At 41.4% G+C, this 19,062-nt stretch overlaps 1 protein-coding gene across 2 annotated transcripts in view; it reads left to right on the plus strand.

Moving 5' to 3' along the window:
• Positions 1-19,062, plus strand: part of NR1I3 (nuclear receptor subfamily 1 group I member 3) — a 493,273-nt gene that overhangs the window by 393,079 nt on the left and 81,132 nt on the right. The gene's annotated exons all lie outside the window — the stretch shown is intronic.

The following is a 19,062-nucleotide window of genomic DNA, read 5'->3' on the forward strand; positions in this document are numbered from 1 at the left end:
TCTACTGTGTTCCACTCTGTTCCACGCCACTCTACAACACTTTACTCCACTCTATGCCACTCTTTAGACGTTATTTGTTTATACACAAATGACAAATATTCGCTGAAACACAAATTCCACACTTCATTCTTTGTGCGTTATATAGTTTTCATCAATAAAACTATTTCTGTGCAAATGTATTGGTCATTTTAATGGAAAATATCCTGTCTGTAGATGACCAGACCATGCTTTAGTGATTTATTTGAGACAGTGTGCACCTAAATGCAACACCAGATAGAAACTACACCTTTACCACTCTCCTGCTGAATTGGAGTGGCTCATTTGCGACATTTGTTCTTTGTCTGCTGCTTGGATTTTTCCGAATCCCTGTGAGTTCACTGATGTAACATTGATGGCAGCACCCACACTGAAAACTGTTCCAGGACCACTGCCTTCCTGTGTTTTTGTGTATGTATGCATGTATGTATGTATGTTTATGCCTGTTCCGTGTTTTTGCCTGCTCCAGCCTTCTACGTCACAAGCATTCACTGTTTCACAAGAGACACAGGTTTCCACAGCCTGCCAGGCTCACCACCCAAGGTCTATTATGCAGAGACGCATTGCAGCTCCACGAAGCATAGAAGGCACATTTTCCTTTTATAGCCCATTGATGACCCTTGCCTCTCACAGTAATGATTTTTGCCCCGTCGGCAATTTCATAGTACACTGGAGGGCAAAGGTCGCAGCTCATCTATGGTAAGAAAATAAACTCATAAATCCTACATGAATAATGTGCTCTTGCTGTTTTCTCTCAGTGTAATACAATTTTTGTCGTCGTGAACACTGGAGTGCTGGATTACACGCCTTTACTTTGTCCATAGTGTGGATGCAAGAGCTTCAAGGGGGTTCGTTGGCCCACTAGACAGAAAAACCTGTGGCGATTTCAGGAGATTCGTAATAAATATGTAGGAGGGACATTTCTACATATAATCAATACCAGTATTCGGTACACATAATGAAAAGGCTCCTCATGTTATTTTCCCGTTTTCCATCACTTGAAAACTGAAATGTAGGATTCGCTAGAAGCAAAACATCACCTACTTTTCATCGACGTTTGCTAATTCACACTATACCACAAACTATATACATCTCAAAATTAGAGAACATTACATAGCATAATCCAACTCAACCATACAATAATCAGATTGTACCAAACACCACATAATTCAGCACACTATTCCAATCCACATTTTACCACCTTTCACCATACCGCACTAAATAAATCACATCACTCTACACTACAACTTGGAAATATCTACTACTACATCACAACATGTCGCAATACAACAGGCCCACCACTGTACACCAGACAGCACCTTTCCCCATGTCACCACAGCACACCAAACATCTACCCATATCAACTGAAGAAGCTATGTAAAATAAATCATTTGTTTCCCTGTATTATTTACCAATGCCACATGGGGTGGGGCTGTTTTTAACAGTTCTCTAAAGACACTGAATGTGGGGGATATTTTAGAAGACAAAGCGCATGAGTCTTAGTGCGGCTGTTTGGAGAGATTTGTTAACGTTTTTTTCCTCTGAAGTATGAGGAAAATATATAAATGTGTAACCATAACATCACAGAAGAGATATACATAAATAGAGACTTTAACAGATACCATATGGAAAATAATCAGGAGATATAAAATTATACTAATCCCATACGTACATGCATGGAAAAATATTTACAAACTCATGCTTTCCATTTTTGATGTAAATTAGATTTTTTGTTTTTAAATAATTTTATTTTTCCAATGTATATTTGACCCCCAATAATTCATTAGTGAAACACATATAGATACAATACCTATCATCATATGTACACATTGTTAACAGATGTGTTGTTACAGGAAAATAAATCCATGAGCATACACATCACCTTATAAGTTATTGATGTATTGATCTAAGTATATATAGATATAATGATAAAGTTATGCATATATGTATGGATGTATATAGTTTCCATTTTTATTTGTTTTTATGTATTTTTTCAAACGTGTATTCATTTATTATTCATTCCTCTAGTAAGTATAAGTATATAGATATGTCAGTCAGTCAAATATTCTTTATTCAGCTACGTGTAAGCCATAAAAGCAAAAATGCCAGTAATATAATACAGCCTTATAATAAAAACAATCAATAATTTATACAGATTTATATACACTGCCACAATTATATAATCACAATACGTTCCCATAGTTTTTCCAGATTTTTAAAGATATTCAAATACAATTTTAAACTGATGAACATATATACTCAGATGAAAGTTTTAGAGAGAGAGAGAGTGAGATCTATTTTTTGTTTGCTTTTTTTCATTAATGAGTATAATTTGTTTTTATTATTTTGATTTATGTATTTATGTTTTGTAAAATAATAGGTGTATTGAATAGTTAACACTTACACAAAACGCAAACGTTCTGTGTAATCATGTTTATATGTTGTGTTATGAGTGATCATAATAATTAGAGACCTTTCAGCATGTACTCAAATATTTATGTAATGACCTATATACAGTTTAATTATAAATATAAGTGTTTGTATTTTATGCATAGTAATATATACATTTGTACATTTAAGCATACATATGAGAAAGTATATATATTTTATTTATACGTAATATTTGCATTTGCACAAAGAAATGTACATATTGAAATACTTATGTAGTCAAAGTACACCTATTTAAAAACATGTTTATGCACCATTGTTGTCTTATTCATACTATTGTTATACCTTTCTCTTTAGAGTATGGTGGTAATGTAGGGAAGAGTCAGCTCTTGAGTATTTATCTGAAGATAAGGTGGTTCTCTGTAGATCTTATGATTGGGGGCAATGAATTCCCTAGCTTGGCAGCTTGAACAAAGAAAAATATTCCACCCATGGTTTCTTTCTTGTATGCTTGGATCTTTCCGTGGGGCGCCAGTCTGGGACACAGGTTTCTTTGCCTTATGCATTTTGTGATGTTCTTCCTGATGAAAAGTGGTCCTGTTCCATGTATTGCTTTGTGGGTGATACAAAGCAGCTTGAAAGTGATTTTTTTGGCAACCAGTAACCAACGTATGGCCCTTATGGCAGGGGAGAATGTGGGCTTGTAGCTCTATATGTAGGAGTAGTTTGGCAGCAGAGTTTGGAATTTGTTGTAGTCTTTTCATTGTTTATAGGGGTGATCCATGGTAGCGACCATTAGCGTAATCAAATTTGGGCAGTACAGGAGAGATAGCAGCTTGGGCCTTTTGTTGGAAATCCTAGGTGGAGAAAGATGTGATGCAGAGTTTTCATAGTAATGAAGCTTAATTATCCACCTGGGCATGCATTGATAGCTTGAAGTCTGTGGTAATTCCAATGTTTCTTACCTCATTGGATACTTTAGGAGGTGGCCCTAGATCATCAGGACAGGCAGAGAGTAGGTCATCATTTTTCAAATCATGACAGGTTAGTATTTCAGTTTTGGATGCATTCAGTTTGAGATGTCTCCATGTCATCCACTGATCAACGGCTCAGTGACAACTGAAGTTTTTTGAGTTTTTAATGTCTTTGGGACTTTCCGGTTTAAGAAGTATTTGTGTGTCATATGCATAGTTACAGCAGGTGAGCTGAAATTAATTGATCTTTGCCAGTAATTACTTCATGTAGATGTTGAAAAGCATGGGTGACACTATAGAGCATTGGGGGACCCTTGCTTTTGTGATGTAGGGTTTGGATAAGAAAGAAGGAGCACGGATTATATTTGTTCTGTTTTGAGGGTGATATGTTATCCAGTTGAAAGCAGTCCCCTCTATGTTTCACATAGTCTTTGGATTAGAGTTTCATGATCAACTGTGTTGAAGGCAGCTGAAAGATCCACGAGAAGTAGTGCAGCTACTCCGTTGTGGTTTACTGTGTTTTAAAGGTAATCCCCGATGGTGATTTGGGCAGATTCGCTGCCTATACCTGGACGGAATTTTGTTTGGAAGTGAAATTACGGTGTTATCTTAAATAAATTGGGACATATGGGTGAATGCTGCTCTTTCGGTTAGTTTGCAGAGGAATCGAACATTTGCAATAGGTCTGTAGTTGTTTGGGTCTTGACGGTCCAGGTTTGTTTTCTTAAATATTGGACTTATGTATGTCTTATATGAAGTGTTCTGGGAAAACTCATGTTGTCTAGAAATGATTGATGATTGTTCTGACTGAGGTGGCAGCAGATGTTGTTGAAAGTATGTTCATGAAGATTTGTGGTGGACAAGGGTCAGAGTGGCAGCCGGTTGGCATGCTTTTTTTTTTACAAGGTCTATAGATTCAGTTTCTGATGGCTATTTGAAGCAATACAGAGGCTGGGTTAATCTACCCTTGGGGGATTATTGTTGGAAAAGGCCATCAGACCGTCTTTTGTTCTCTTGTATATGAATCACGGTGCAAGGCAGATTTCTTCCTGCTTCCAGGAAAGGGAATGGGGAAGCTAAGAAAGACACTTAGCATATTCTTGCTTACATATTAAAGCACCCTCTTCACCTTGCAAAGCTTCAGTGGGAGACTGAGCACTGGGGGATTCAGTGCATCATTAACAGACAGAAGTTTCTTGTGAATTAATTATTTCTTCAGCCAATAAACAAGCATACCAGTAAGCCAGGTAATGATGGCAGTAAGTGGGCAAATGAACATACACACCAACATGTTGGAATAGGTGAGAGGGAGAGGTGTGAAATAATTGTATTTTCTCTATTAATTCACATTGAACTGGAGGATTTTTTCAAAGTGGAGAAAGTAAAAATAAAGGTGCTTTTGCCTTAAAAGTGATAAATTCAACAACACTGGTAGTGTATGCTGTCTTAAGTTAAGAATAGAAAGTCTACTCTCGCCACATCCATCACAAAGAGAAACACATATGCAAACACACTCACCCACCAACCAGCATACATAACAGTGGACACATAAGCAGATACAAAAATGCACATCGTTTGGCACTTTAAGGGTACGAAGCACCATACCATTGCAATATAACATACGGACTACATTTAGTTCTGCCTAGTGCTAGAATCAGGCCACAATATGTATTTAAGGTGACATTCCTGCCCCTTCCCCCCACCCCCATCCACAAATAAAGAACTGGCCTTCAATGTCACTATCCAAAAATTCTTAATGCTACTCTCTGAAAAATATTGAAAGTTGTATTTTGATTGAGTTCACTTACGTCATACCCCAGTCCCATAAACCCCGTAATGCTGCAGACCTGTAGAGGCATGTCGTCATGTATTTCTCTTCTATGATAATTTGCTGGGATGAGCATTTTTGACAAACATTTTTTTAAGACTGAGGAGGGGGTTTCCTTCTTTAAAGAGAAAAAGTAATGTAAGGTGGTAAGTCTCTTCAGGAACAAAGGAATCAAATTCCTAAAAACATATTCACAGCAGCACTACAAGAAACCTACCTCAGCCGCTGATATTCTCATAAGAATGCAAATTAATTTTGTTTCCTCACTTATCCAGTCACCTCCTAAGATCTGCTTTCCTCTTAATAGTTAAGAGATCACTGTCATGGGATCACAAAAGACAGAACCTCTGTCTCCGTTCGCAGCCCTGGAGGCTGTGACAGAAAAGAGCCTTGAGCACCAAATTAAACCTGGCACTATTAGCAAATTTGACAGCTAGAAAAACTCACATTTGCAAATCAGAGCATTTTTTGGCTTTTTAGAGGCGCTGTATAGGTGCTTTGCAAGGTTTGAGAAACTGCATTCATTTCTGCTTGCCGCAGACAATGGCTGTGGTAATATAACAGGAATCAACTGTAATAAACATCCCTCCAGACCATAAAACAGACCACAAACAGCCAAAAATAACCAATCCGCCAGCCTGTCAGACCAGTACTTCTGCTTCTTGTAGACTGCCCCACAGGCCAGCCCTACCTTGCTCAGCCGCTCTGAACTGAGTGTGACTCTTTATTCACTAAACTAATGCTCCTTCAAACACAGAGAATGGGTATGACTTAATTTGCTGTGTCAAACTATAAACAGAATTGGAACCTGACCTAACCTTTAACATGATTGATGGCCAGTGTGTCTTGTGCTGCTGTAGCCTCAATAGGTGCTGGAGACTGAAGTGAAATGTTGTTCCTGGATGCCTGGGGGTGTGGCGGATAGGGCCTGGGAAAAGTGTGCTTCCTCCTGCCGTCCTGTGCGAAATCATCACAGTGTTGCTGCTTTCCCCGTTAAGAAATCTCTAACTCTGGCTGTAGCAGCGCTTCTCTCTCCTAAATCCTCAGCAAAAGCGAGAGGCATCTGTAGAAAGTGAGGCCCCCTTTCCTGATTTCCTTTATCAGGATTGCTGCCTTTGTGAGAAGCACACTAGTCCCAGTAGCATTGTAGAGCAAACTTTGATTCTGAAAGCAATCTCTGACATGGTGTCTGTTGGAATTGGTGGGGGGGGGTCAGACGTTTCTATGGGTGTGGCCGGCCCCTTCAGGCGCCCCCCTGCCACTTCAGGCCCCCCTGCCCTAGTGGCTACGGCCATGCATTCAAGCTGCTTGTTTTCTCTTGGCAGGTTTTGTTGTTTTTAAAGGAATTTGGATATCAAAAGGTTTCAGTAGCCACTCAGAGTTTTTGGACTAAATGTATTGTGGCCACATCTGTGTTGGATATTAATTGTGTTTCTAGGTCCTCAGAATTCAGTTTGTTCCAAGGTCACTATGTGCTTGATGGTGAGATGGTCTTAGGTGTAGAGAAAGTGGTGTCTTGTGTTGAAACGGTACCAGATGGTGGTCTGACCATGTGGTTGGAGTAATCCTTTGGAAAGTGACTAGTTCTGGATTGGCACGAATCACGCCTAGGATGTGTCCACCAATGTTTCTGGGTTTGGGGCTGATCTGATGTAGGTTTAGGGTGTCTAGATTACTGATGATAGTTCTGGGGTGGGGGTTTATCAAACCACGTTTAGGTCACGAAGGATGTATAGGTTGGAGTGTACTGTCAGAGAGTTTGAAACTGTCTAGAAATGTGTCTGGAAATGGTCCATTGCTAGGTAGTGTTCTGTAAAGAAGGAGGAAGTTACAGGAGAAAGTTGGTGTAGGGTCATCTGGTGGTGAGGGACTCACAGCCTTGTATGGAAAAGTCCCCAGCTTTGGTGAGAATCATTGTTTCCTTTAACATAATAGCTAGTCCACCTCCTCTTATGCCTATGCGATTATGTGTGAGAGTTTGTCATCCTGGAGGATGAAGTGGTGACAGAGGTGATTTTTCTGAACCAAGGAAAATGGTCCATAAGTCAGAGTTTTTAAAAACAAATCTCTGACTAGGAGACACTGGAAATGGATTATTGCCTGGATGCATGATCAAACTTTCTTAAGTTGCTTTCTGATTAGGCAGCAAAGTTGTGAAACTTCTGGAGTTGACCAAGAGAGGTTCTTGACAGGCCCTCTAAAAGATGTTACAATAGTTAATCCTAGGCAGGACGCAGCCTGATACCACGTAAGCATGGAGATGGTAAGACAGATGTGGCAGGATTTTTATTAAGAAAGTCAGGTAGTAAAACTATCCGTATGACACCGTATAAGTCTGGGCATGAAAAGAAAAGTGTGTCTCCAGCATGACTCTTAGTGATCTGACTTTGGTTGCAGGAGAATGGTCTTGTCTCATAAATGTGGGTCAGAGAGTATTTTCCAATTATTAAGTGGTGTTAACACCTAACAAGATCTTAGTTTTATTGACAATAGATTTAAGGAAGTTAAGAAGAGCCATCTATCGCTGGACTTTAGACATGCAAGTGGTTAGTTTGGCAGTGTACATGCAAGCCTGAACATTGAGGCACACACCATTGGTCGTTTATCAGCAGTATAAGAAATTACAAAGCAACCAAAAGTTTCAATCACTTGGGCTAGAGTTAAGTAACACTGGGAATAGAGAGGAACCATGTGGATCCCCACAGTTGAGAGGCAGGGGTGAATAGTGAAATAGTGGACTCAGCAATGTCTTGGTCCACCTCTCGAGGAAGGAGGAGGACCACTTTAGAGCAGGCCACTCAAACCCAGCAATAGCCATGCAGCTCATAAGCGTATTGTGAGAGACTGTGTCAGACGTCATCGAAAGGTTGAGCAAAACAACAGCAACAAAATGACTTTGGTCTCAGATGAATCTTAGTTCGTTATGTGCAGAGGCATGAGCTGTCTCTATACCCTGGCCAGTGCAGAAGCCAAGTGCCAAGTATCAATCAAGACAGATACTTCTTTTTCCATATAATGTTGTACTTGTTTAGCTACTGTCCTTCACTGGGCAGTGAGGTGAACATAGAGACATCTTGCCAGGTGAAATCCAGATAAGTTCACAGGAAAGTGACAATGCTAAGCTAGGAACACACCAAGTAAGACTTAGAACGAATCCACAGGAAGGACAAGGACTAATTTGGTTGGAAGTTCCATACCCTCCTATAAATACACCCCTCACTTTCTTCTGCTGGGGGCAGACAGCTAGGATACCAACAGAGCCTGCACTCTGCGTACAGCTCTTAACATAATTGTTGGTGTTCTTCCAGGAGTGCTGTAAGTGAAACGCTATCTTAACCTACTAACCTTTCATGTTTTGGTGCATGTGGCAAGGGACACTCTACACTTCAAGGAATAAACTGGCACATTGATAGATACAGAATAGCAGATGAGGTATGCACTAAAAGTCCTAATAATTGTTACCATATTTCAGTGGGTAGTTTTGGATCTTATGAAATGTGCTATGTTGATTGGAAGAGCAACATTCCACCCATGAACCCAGAGGACCAGGTAGTAAAGAATCAGGATTTGTTCAATCTGAACAACTCCCAGAACGATGAACTGACGGCAGCACAAAAATGCAGGTAACATCACACCTATGATTAGTGTAATATAATTCATCTGTGGTTTGAATGGTGTAACTGGGTCACTAGCACCCTGGTTACCGACGTTGACCGTGGACCGAATAACCAATACCCCGGGGGCACTGCGCAGCGAAGTGACACTGCTGAATGCTGCAGAAACCTGGATATCTGGGTTTCCATCGACACAAAAGAAGGATTACAGACACGTGCGGCGTCGCAGAAGAAGACTGGAGACGTAGAGAGAAAGAGAACGGACGTCGAGTGCCAGGAGACGGAGAACGGAGAAGGAACCACAGGTGACCGGGACCTGACGACGCAGGCCACAGTCCTCCGTAGAAGAGCACTTTCCCGCCACGTCCCTGGAGGGACATGGCTATTGCAGGTACGTTCCTGCCTCCGCAATCATTATAGTGTACTTTTTGGAAGGGAGCAGAGAGTGGGCGGTGTGGCGAGAGAGACGGGGACAGGCGCTTAGGATCAACCGACATCGGTGATCCAATAAACGAAAGCTAAGAGTAATTTTTATTTGTTTTGCGTTGGTATTATTCGTTTTTGTCTGCTTTACTAACATGCACCAGGAGGACTGTGAATCCAACAGTCATACTGAACCAGATTACTTACTTCATTTAAAAGACCTAAGGGGACACTTCGTGATTTGGTGACAATTTGGGCGCCTATTAAGGATTACCCTACCACTCCACCCACTGCACTGCACCTCCCCTCCTAACCTTAACCCAGAAGTCCCAGAGTAACCCACTTACCTTTCCTTTCTTTTCTTCCGACTCCCAACTCTCATCCCGCTGATCCTTCTGGTGCTACTTGAACGACAGGGAGTGTACCACTGAAGAGAGACCTCCTAAAAAATGGAAAGTAGAGCAACAACGTAGAACCAAAGAAAAGGACCAGTGAGAAAGGACAATAAAAGCACAAAGGAAGAGACTGAGAGCCATCAGAACATAAACTGAATGAGAGCACATAAAGACCCAAAGGGTCAGAGATACCTAGGACAATAAAATCACAATAGTACTAAAACTAGATTTCGTCTCTTATAGTGTCCTTCATAGTACTCTTTTAATACCGCTATACCCGCACCTCCTACAAACGGGTATGGTCATGGCATCTCTGCACGATAGTGTGCTCACAACATGCAAGATGCTGCCCTCCACACTGAAAAACCTCCCAAGAAAAGAGACAACTTTGATTATGGTAGTTTAACCAAGACGTAGACTTTTATTCACACAGTATCAAGCTCATAGTTAAGGAGACATTGATTATGTAAATACAGGACACCAGATCAGCAAACAGCTCACAGATTGTACAAGGAAAACAACAGTTGTCTCCACTTTTCCAATAAAGTGCAAACTTTCAGAATGCATTGTGCCAGAAGTCCCCTTTTCCTTAGACATCACCCATGCCCTCCATTTGGGGCATCAGAGAGATTATAGGCAAGCATACATTAGGGACAACTTTCCCTCAGTCTCACAGAGGGTTGGGCAATATCATAAATTCCATAACAGCACATACTCTTCAGCACCGCATAGTGCTCCATCCCTGTTGGGGTACCTGTCACTAGGCGAAGCCCCCAAAAAGTTCAAATCCAGGCATCAGGGGTTAGGGCAAAAAGGTCCAGGCCCATCAGCAGGTCAGTCCCCACTTCTGCCAGCCCAGTGCTCACACAAACCAACAACCCACCACAGGGTCAGTCCAGTAAATCAGCCCAAATTTTTGGGTAGCCCCCTTTTTGTGCTGCTAAACATTTCGCCACAAGGCACAGAGACCAAGGTCAATCTCGCCACCCCCCCATGCAGCTAATTCATCGGGAGTGCACCTTAGTTGCAACAAAACTACTTACAAGCCGGACAAGTGGACTATGTCCGAAGGAGGCCACCATTGTGTGCATTGCCACCCCTCAACTGGTCCATAATGAACCCCACCACTGAGCAATCACAGTTCCTTTACCCTTATTAGGGCTATATACTTCTTTCCACCGGTGGCCCGAGCAGCAGCACCAGGCAGCACTGGAACATTTTGTTGGACCAACACTCTTCTGGCAAATTCAGAAAGATGCCTAGCACACCAAAAGCCATCTTCTTGTTAAATAAAGCAAGATTCATTGGCAGACGTGGCATGCTGAATCAAAGTACCGTTGGTCCCACCGACTGCCCAGGTACTACCAGAGCATTTGTTGGACCAACAATCTCCTGGCAAAAGACAGCTAGATACCCAGCCTCCCTATACACAGGGAAAGCCACCAGTGTGCACACAACACACCTCAGGCAACCGGTTGAACAAAGTAAAACTTATTGGCAGACAGCATGCCCAATCAGAGTACCCTTGGTCTGACCGACTGCCCAAGCAGCAGCTCTGGGCAACACCAGACCTTACAATGGATTGGTGGACTCCAAGCAGTCACAAGAATCATCCTCATCATGAAAACCGGGGAAATCAACCAGTGCTGCATATGGTGCCCGCAGTGGGCACCCTCTATACAGTTTTCCTCAATTCTACCCAGGTACTTATTGCCCCCACTGGTCAATGGACATGTTTAACCATGAGGCACTATGTCATCATCCACGTGCACTGAGTGATGATATTAACTGCGGTCACTGCTGAGCATCCACAGCCTGCAGGTAGAAGAACTTCCCAGACATGCAATTGTGTTGAATGTACTCCGATATGGGACTTGGGCTCAAGAAAGAACAAAACAAAAAACAACCTCCCGGGGATGACTAGCCAAAAGTCCTACCTTTTTCTTTATTGCCTCCTTAGGGAGGATACACCACTGGAAACCAGGCCTGTCTTAAAAGGCATCTCCATGATTGTCTTATTACTGGGAAGACATCACAAGGAAACCTCTTTTGACCTTTTCGATCAAACAGGAACAGATAGTTAAAAAGCATACTGAATAGTCTAAAGAAAGAGCTTAGTCAAAAAGGTAAACAGACATCACGGACAGGTGATTGTTTCGGCAGTGAAAAACTTAAAACAACAGCTTTTCTTTATAATGATAAACTGGCATTATACCGAACCAAAAAGACTGCTGGTATGTCACCCGTAATCTTGTGTTTTGTTACATATATTGCAGACCATCGTAAAGTACAAGTCTAGCAATAAAATACAGTAGCTAAAACATAGCTCTTTAGGGTTTCAGAAAATAATCTGCATGTGTAATACAAACATGCACACTTTTGGCAACCAAACAATATAAAAAATGCGCATAGGTTTAGGAAATGCTTCCTGACTGCTTCCTTAGTCACTTTATCCAGGAAGTAAAAATTGATCTTGATTTAAAAATATAGCAATCTTTGTATGTTAACCTTTGGTAGGAGACGTTAATGCTGCAATCTAAGATGTCTTTTATTATGTTATATTTGCATACTGAGGTCCTCATTACGGCTTCAGTGATCTTTTTTAAAGACCGCCAAAGGTCCTTCAGCCAGCATATCTCCAGTGCTGGCGGTATGCTCGCCACCCTATTAGGAGTTTTCCGCCGGTCCAACAGAAGACTCAACACGACATTAACGCCGGCTCGTAATCGAGCCGGCGGCAATGTTGTGGTGCATAGGGTGCGACAGCACCTGTCGTGCATTTCACTGCCGTAATTCAGGTAGTACAAAGCGTGACTGGGCTGTCCATGGGGGCCCCTGCACTGTCCATGCCAAGTGCATGGTCAGTGCAGGGGCCCCCGATGCCCCCTTCCTGCCAGCTTTTGCATGGCGGTGAGACCGCCATGCAAAGGCTGGCAGAAAGGGGAATTGTAATTCCCAGGGCAGCGCTGCTTGCAGTGCTTCCCTGGCTGATTGCAACCACCGAGACCGCCAGGCTGTCGACAGGCGGCAACCTGGCGGTGCTGGCGGTCGAACTGTTTATCATCTGCCACGGCCATCACGATTGTGGCAGTCTTTAGATCGCCACACTTGAAATGAGGGCCTGAATCTATGCTTCTGAACACCCAGTCCTTTTTCCATCTCTATGATGTCTGTGCTTGGAGTGGGTTCATACAAGAACCTGCCCTCCTCTTGTTGTAGAAGCTATTAAGAGGCTGCAGGAGCCACAGAAGGGCGAGGCATGTTCGAACTGTTGGTTCAGCCATTGTGTAATGTGCACTGATAAGTTCTATGGGGGTGGTGCTTGAGAATATGTAACAGAAGCCCTAAGGCAGTAGTAAAATGTGCTACCTCAGCATGATAGCTGTCGAATGCTGATATTTCTCCAGGAGAGTACACATCTTCGTTTTTCAGCCAAGCGTATAATCACGTACTTTCACTTAGTTTCAACCAGGACGCCACTGAGAACCAAAAACAGCCAATGGAACTTTTGACAGATCAGCCCTCATATTGCACGTACTAAGTCAGCCTGACCACTACAAGGGAGGTTTGGGGGGGGTTTGCTGTCCATGAAATGTTTGAAAAAAATTGGAAATGCTGTGCATTTTGCCACATATTTCTCATCATGAAACCTATCATGGTATGGATGGAGATTGGAGACATGGCTGCATGGCTCAACGAATGAATTAGTGTCAGAATGGGCGAGGAGGTTGTGGGTGGATTGATTCAAGAATGGATGACACTGAATAGAGACTTATCTACCTGTATCTCAGTGCACTAACCAAGGGTGGGTGCTCTGGTTTTTCATTTTAGCTTCTGCATTGAAACATAACCTTCCACAAACACTACTACCGCCAATCCTTTTGAACCAAGCATAGCCTGGATATAGTTAACACAGTGCTCAGATTAAGTGCATCAAATAATTAAATACAAAGCATTAAGCTTTAGTCTGAAATAGGAGAAGGAAACGGATAACTTTGTAATGGCCAAACTGCAGACCTTGAAACCAGGAAATCTTTATCAGTCCTAGCTTTCACTTGACCTGATTATGTGACCCTAAGCAATTACTTGTTTCGCATTGCCTCCTTTACCTTCATTATCACTTGAGAGCACCTTGAAATACTCCAGGGTGTGCGCTGCACAAAAACCAAAATACTGTAATGTTACTCCACCTATAGTAACACCCCACGCCTCATAAAGGGAGTAAAGCACAACTGACTTTTCTTCTTGGTTCACAACTAGCACCCTAGTTGTGGTAGTGGTGGAGGGGCATCAGTGCTTCTAAGTTCATTCTTAGAAACACTTCTAACAAGTATCACTCAATGCAATTATATCATGTGATATAATAAACTGAAATGAGTTGCAAAGGTCACATGATAACTACACTGTTTTGACTCTTCAAGCCAAGCAACTGCAGAACCCCTCACCTCCCTTCCCGTTGGACCTGTGGATGGTAGCGATGTTGTGTAATCAAGTAACGTTTCGGCCTTTCACCAGAAAAGGGCAAAATGATGCTAAGTGAGTGAATTTAAAATAATACATGCTATGAAAATAAATGTAGAGGAAACCTCCAGCACCTACGACCTTCTTCCTTTGCCTATTCTTTTCCCATGACAGATTTAGATTGCCAGCCTAAGAGATGGCTGTATGTGACTTAAAGGGGTCGCAGTAAAAGGACCCTACTCTGAGAGAGATGTGGTCTTTGGCTACATTGTCAGCACTGGTACCAAGTACTTTGAGATCTAATCCCAGCTTTTTCCCTTAGCCAAATCTGATGCTTGATAAATCGCTATATTCGTCTGTCTCTCAGCTCTTTTTGAGGACAAAAGTGAGATTGATCAAAAATACACAAGCCCCCAGTGTTGAAGTCTTTTCAAAAAGTGATCATTCACTACAGTATGAACAAACATCACTTCTGACTGCTCTCTGGGTAGGCTCCCTCACCGTTTTCTCTGCTCCCAAGGCAAAGAAAGATCTTACTAATGCTATATGGGTTGTATCTTTTCATTCTGTGTGACTGAAGCAGTGATGTCAGCATCTTCACTGCATTATTTGATACTTGATATTCCATTCCCAGCCTATGAATGGAGCAGTGGGTTGCTTGCCACCTTCTCTTTTTTGAATACCTAATGTATAGAAGTAGCTTAATTTGCTTAAAAGCTTAGAAGGTATATAACATAATTTTGCCTTCTCAGTAACTGAATGAAAAAAGAGTGTTAACCATATACCGATAGTATAAGGCTAGGGCACCAAATTATTTGTTTTTTGGTGAATGTGTTTCTTTTTAAAACTAACAGATCAATTGAAAAAGAGAGCTTCATATTCACAAATACATTTTACAATTCGGCCCGGAAATAGGGGCTAAATTTAAGTTGCTTGCATAGATGTGTTAGGGCCCGTGGCCTACTTGCTGCATCACTGGGGTTGTATGTGCTGCATGCTGGGCATTAACAGAGCACTGCAGCTGAGGTGGTGCAATTGAAGTGCTGTATTGACTGCGCTGAATTCCTAGCAGCATAAGCCCTCATTACAAGTTGCCCAGAGTCGTCCCTGTAGAAGTGATATGTGAGCAACTAAACGTTTTCTGGTGCCTCAAGGTCTTGAGTTATTAGGTCTTCAAACTCTAGACCTGATAATTCTAGCACCAGAGACACCACACCTGGAAACCGCTGCAGAGAATAGATTTATACTTTATTAATCCTGACTGGACCCTCATAGGAGGCTGAGTATTTCTGCTATGCCACTGTAATGTTGTTTTTAATTTCTAATTTTGTGACTGTAACCCTAATAGTTGCCCCTCTGGAAAGCTTATGTTAAAAACGTAGTCCTGAATTGGTTATGGTGGCAAGCCAATGACAAAGGGTACAGACCTGATTTTTTCACTGGTAAACATTGTAGCCAAAGCCATGGGTTTGATCTGTTTATTATAAAAGCCAGTAGCCTTTGCTTATTTATTGTGAAGAATCATTTGTTAAAGCCTATAGGCATTTAGTGGTCAATTGTTATCATTCTGTGTAACAGCAGTTAATTCCGTTTGTATTTATTTACCCTAAACAATGTTTTGTATTTTACACCTTCGAAATCAAAGCCAATAATTACTTTTAAATGACGCATATAAATAATTTGTGCCTGTTAGAATTGCTACGTTTTATCTGATGTTTACGCCTATTACTACTTCCCATACGTGTTTGTTGACATACCAAACTGTACTGGATGTAATACTAAAATGAATAAAAATCAAGGTGTTTTGTTATATTAAATCTCACCAAAGAGAGCAAGGGATTTAGGGCCAGATGTATCATCTGATTTTGCACTCGCAAACAGCGAAATCAGCCGTTTGTGAGTGCAAAATCGGGGTCTGCAATGCATCAACTGCATTCGCAGACCAAAAAATGAAAATCGCAAAAATTGCGATTTTCTGCGTTGCGACCTGGATTTTGCGAATCGCAATTTGCGATTCGCAAAATCCAGGTCACAAAGCAATTCTGCAAAAAATCGCAAATTGCTATTTTTCTCAGAATGGTATTTTGCACTTGCAAAATACCATGACCTGCACCCAGGTGGTAACCTGGTGCAAAGTTTAAAAATGCAGTACAACTGCATTTTTAAATTAGATATGTAAAGCACACATGCCCTTTTGGCATGAGTGTACTTATCATGTGCAAAAAAAAAAAATTGGGGTGCAGGAGAGGGGGCCTTAGGCCCCCAGCACCCTGGCCCTTTGCTTTTCCCAAATTGCGATTTCTGTTTCAGAAATCGCAATTTGCGAAATGCAAAAAATTCGCAGCTATGGGCCAACAGGCCCATAGCTGCGAATGGGGCCAGTATCGCAATTTGCGATTCGGTAATTGCATTTGCGATTTTTAAGAAATCGCAATTACCGAATCGCAAATGTGGTACATGGCCCTTTGCGAGTCGGTAATTGTGATTTCTTAAAAATCGCAATTACCGAATCGCAATGGGCCAGATTCATACATATGGCCCTTAGTATTTGTCATCCCCATCACAAACCCAGGGGTTAGAAGATTTTAATTGTGTTAATTCCTATTATGCAGTTTTGAGAGGGGGTTAAATTGTGTTTTCCCATATGTAAGGTTGTTTATTGTTTTTCCATCTGTAATTTTGTGCAGATATGCATGATGTTTGCAAGCATACGTGTCTTTCAGTAAGCACGAGTTGGTTTTGGTGACTGGCTAATAGTAAAAGTTATATTATAGAACTTTTGGGTTCATTTGGAAATGATATGTCAGATTTCATAGGCTGGAATTATTTATTGTGAAATGTTATGCGGAAGCCAGTAGGCCGGACTTTATTGTGAAAGGCCTGTTTTAAATGCAATAGGCACTTACCAGTGGATTGCCATTACACTGTGGTCAAAGTCTGCTGGCCTTCTTCGGTTATAGGGACATCTCCCATTATCTTGCAGAATCCCAAATTCCCTCTAAGGAGATGAAGAAACAGTACTGGGTCCTCATGCTCCAGAGGGAGGACCAAAGTGTGGCAGGCAGCTCACTAACGGAGGCTTTTGTGATGTCTAAATTAGTGCACAGTTTCAAGAATTATTAGGACTTGATCACAGTCTCACTAGACAGGCAGCTGCACCACCAACTAAAGGTAGGATCACTTCCTTCAAATAATTTACTGCGAAATGGATGGGCTCTGCATCTGAGAAATGCCCCTTTTGCACGGACCAAATTGAGTCCGTAGCGTATGTGCTGTTTGCTTGCTCACCATACTCTCAGCTGCACTATGCTTGGCCGGCACCTATGTGTAGACAGTTGAGCACATTTAGTTATTCCTCTGCTTCGAGGTTATTGAGTTTGGACTCTTCTACACTCTATGCAAGTGCAGTAGCAAAATCTTTGGGCTGAAGTGGGCAGAGAGAAGACATGCTTTGAAGTAATCAGGAGTTTTATCTAGCTCATAGGTTTTGTACTCTCATTAGCCGTTTATTGGGTTTTATTAAGTTCCAATTTTAAGTTATTTTAGCCTACTGTTTGAAAATTCAAATGTAAATGATTTTATGTGGCTGACATATTTATTGTTAATAATATACTATGTAACATGTATTCCTCTGTTCTCTGTACCATATTTCATATTTGCTCTGTGGCTTTTATGGCTTTGCCAAATAAAGTTATTTGAAATCCCACAGATAACCATAGTAGACAAGGGTTTTGGTGTTGGTGACTTACTCAAACAAACCGTGGGATAGAAGATTTGCAGTTTGATAATCAATATGATAATCATTATTAGGCTCTTTTTGGAGGAATTTATATGGTTTTGCCAACTGCCATTTTGTACATTTTTGTGCATTATTACTGTGTCCCTGATGGTTACCTTGTGGGAAAGCTCATGCTCAATATAGTAGGTGTGAGTTGGTTATGATGACAAGGCATTCAAAGGATGGACTGATTCATTGGTAAAAAGTATGCCTAGTGCCATAGCTCTGATCTGTTTTTATAAAGGTTACAATAAAGGCAATAGGTCTTGTGTATGTTTTATGAAACACTTTTTAAAGGCAAACATTTTTTAATAGTTAACTGTTATTTTTTCGGTTAAGTTGTAGGCATGTATTTTGTTACTTGAAATTCACAAATTACTATTGTAAGCAAGGATGTTGGTGTTGATTAACATACCGGGGGGAGCCAGAAGGGGTAGTTAGAAGATTTGCACGTTAATAATTCTTGGTAGTCTTTTGTGGAGGTGTGGCAGGCTTACTTTTCTGCCAGGAGTATTTCAGCATAGGATTTGCACAGTGCCATCTGCACCGACCTGAAAAATGATAAACGCCTTTTACCATACTAGGCACAGTAATACAGATGTGGATTGGTAGAATCCTATCAAATCCAATCTGGAATTGCTAAAAGCAACGTTTGGCACGTGTTTTTATTCTAAGCTCATCGGAGAGGTACAGCTATGTGCAGTCATGAGGGAGCTCCCAGTAGAAGTCAAAGCAATACCCTTTTAGGCTTAGAGTGCACCATAAATTATGCAAAAGAGAAGCAAGGAACTCTGAGTAGTTCCCATGTTTTAAGTAGAGAGCAGGTCCTTTATATGAAGCACCATAGAACACCACCAGCACTCTCAATCTGCTCACCTCAAATGTCTGCTTTTCTAGCATTCTTTTTTAAGCTTAAAACAGTATAGTCCTGTTTTTCCATGAATATACATATATTTAGGAAATAAAAAGAAGAGAAGGAAATCAGATCATGTAAATGCTGTGACTCACAGGGCAATAGAGCCAATGACTAAAACATTCTGTTTTCATCCATGAAAACACGCAGCATGAGGCAGAGCGTCGCCCACTTCAGACATTGGCTCTACTGCCCTCTGAGTGTTGGCATTTTTCTGATTACGTGCCCATCCACCTGACAGTGAGCGCGCTT

The sequence above is a fragment of the Pleurodeles waltl genome, chromosome 12 (genome assembly GCF_031143425.1).
Source record: "Pleurodeles waltl isolate 20211129_DDA chromosome 12, aPleWal1.hap1.20221129, whole genome shotgun sequence".
NCBI lineage: Eukaryota > Metazoa > Chordata > Amphibia > Caudata > Salamandridae > Pleurodeles > Pleurodeles waltl.